Source organism: Nicotiana tabacum, chromosome 15, assembly GCF_000715075.1.
Source record: "Nicotiana tabacum cultivar K326 chromosome 15, ASM71507v2, whole genome shotgun sequence".
Lineage (NCBI taxonomy): Eukaryota > Viridiplantae > Streptophyta > Magnoliopsida > Solanales > Solanaceae > Nicotiana > Nicotiana tabacum.
Window position 1 is genome coordinate 85,289,943 of NC_134094.1, and position 2,573 is coordinate 85,292,515.

Sequence of the window (2,573 nt, forward strand, 5' to 3'; positions counted from 1 at the left end):
CATCATATGTATGCTCATCACCACATCCCTGGTCTTAAAAGTTGTTCATAATTAATTCCAATATCATCAATTAATCTCATATTAACCATCACCTCGTTTAGAATTTTCACAATACTAACAACAGAACGTAAGGCATGAAGACCTCATGATTACTTACTCAAATTAATGAGTCACATTTAACGCCACCTGGGCACTCACCTCATAGGCTAAAACTCAATATTTACAGCACAAAATGGATGAATATGAATAGAAAATATACAAGCATTATCAAATAAGCCTAACACGCATGACTTCCTATTAATATTATTACACAAATTAAATTTCACAAGGGAGAATTTTAAACTCAAAAATATTTCACCACAAGGACCTCGTCCTTATATAACTCCCATCGCGGCTTGCATCCCGATTTAAATATTTCACATCATATAAAAATGCGAGGATCTCGTCCTCAAATCCGAATCACCAGTATTTTGCACATTGTGCCCACTGAAATTTCAGCTTTCCTTTCTTTCTTCTTTTCAATATATTTCATAAACAATTTTCACAACATATAATGAACCCTCATACCGGTAGGGCGTATAATTCATAAAAATTGGAATCAATTATTCCGAAACACATTAAACCCACTGTATTGAATAATAAATTTTTGTTTTGTTTTTGGACTTATAGCCCTCAATGATGCACAAAAATAAAGTGACAGACATAGGCTCACATCTTTAAATCTCCCAACAGGGATACACATATAAGTGGGTCACAAATCTACGAAGCTCACCCATAAGTGGAGCATAATAGGAGGATTCACCTCAATATTCAGAACCGAATCAAATTAAGGAAAATATCCTTTTATAATAAAAATCAAGATCGTACCTGTGACGACACCATATGGTGTGTTGGCCTTAGCCAAATCATAGTGATTAAATCAACGGGTCGGGCCTCCACCTCTTAGGCGCCTACTACCCGTCTGTTCTACACCTCTAGCTGACTGTGCATGTGGAGTATCAACTAGAATAAAGCTTGTACCTGGAGTATTCTGATGAAATCCACCCCTCCAAAGTCTGGGACAATCTCTCATGATATGCTTAGTATCACCACACTCATAGGAACCCCTCTGAGGTCGCGGCTACTCGTACTGAGTCTGTGCCAGATAACTGGAATAACCACTGTGAGAATCTCGTATCGGTGGTGCTTTGTAAACTGGAGCACTCCGAGTATTCTGATGTGCGGACTGAGCTGACCGACTGCTCGAGCCTCCGCTATAATGGGTTCTAGCTGAAGAGTAAAATCCACTGAACCCTCCAAATTTTCGAGACCTTTTGGCCTCCTTAGACCCCCTTTCCTCGCCTAAAATACCCTCAATCTTCCTTGCAATCTCCACTACTTGCTGAAATGAAGCATCAGTTTTCAATTCTCTAGCCATGCATATTTTGATATCATAATCGATCCCCTCAATGAATCTGCAGACCCATTCTCTGATTGTAGGAACCAAGATAGGTGCATGACGGGCTAACTCACTAACCTGATAGCATATTCTGACACTGTCATAGTGCCCTGATGCAACCGTTCAAACTCTGCGTGCCACGCATCTCTGAGAGTCTGGGGAACAAACTCTTTCAAGAACATTTCCAAAAATTGAGCCCAAGTTGGTGGTGTGGCATCGGTTGGTCTATCTTCTTCATAGATTTGCCACCACTGGTACGTTGCGCCTAACAGTTGAAATGTAGAAAAGGAAACTCCGCTCACTTCCACAATACCCGTGATGCGGAGAATACGGTGACAATTTTCCAGAAATCCTTGGGCATCTTCTGCAGTTGTGCCACTGAAAGTTGGTGGATCATATTTCATAAACCTTTCAAGTCTCTTTTGTTCTTCTTCTGATGCCTCGGGCCTGACCTCAGGCCGAATCGGAATAACAGGTTGTACCAGTACTACACCCGGAACCTGACCAACGTGAACCTGCTGCTCTAGAGTTGTGATAGGAGTCTGTGCTACTCCCCCAATATGTGGAATATTTGGTGCAACAGAGATCAATCCCGCCTGAGTTAATGTACCAAACATACTCAGGAACTGTGCTAAAGTCTCCTGAAGTCCTGGGTAACAACAGGTGCTTCTGGTACCTGTCCCCCAACTGGAGCTACTAGTGGCTCCCCAACTGTTGTTCTGACAGGTGCTCTAGTCGCAGCACGTTCCCTCCATCGACCTCTACCTCGGCCTCTATCTCGTCCCCGGCCTCTTGCAGCCCTAGTAGTATGTGCGGATGCCTTCTCAGCTAACCCAGTAGCGCGTGTCCTCACCATCTGTGAGATAATGGACATACAAAGGTTCAAATTCCAAATTCAACAAATTTCGCACGACATGAATCAAAGAAATGGAAATTTCCTAACAGTTATGTAGCCTCTCGAAGATAAGTACAGACGTCTCCATACTGATCTGCAATACTCTACTAGACTCGTAAAACCTATGAACCTAGAGCTATGATACCAACTTGTCATGACCCAAATTTCCACCACAGGCGTCGTGATGGCACATAGTCTCTAAGACTAGGTAAGCCGATTTCTATTATATTTTGAAGCCAC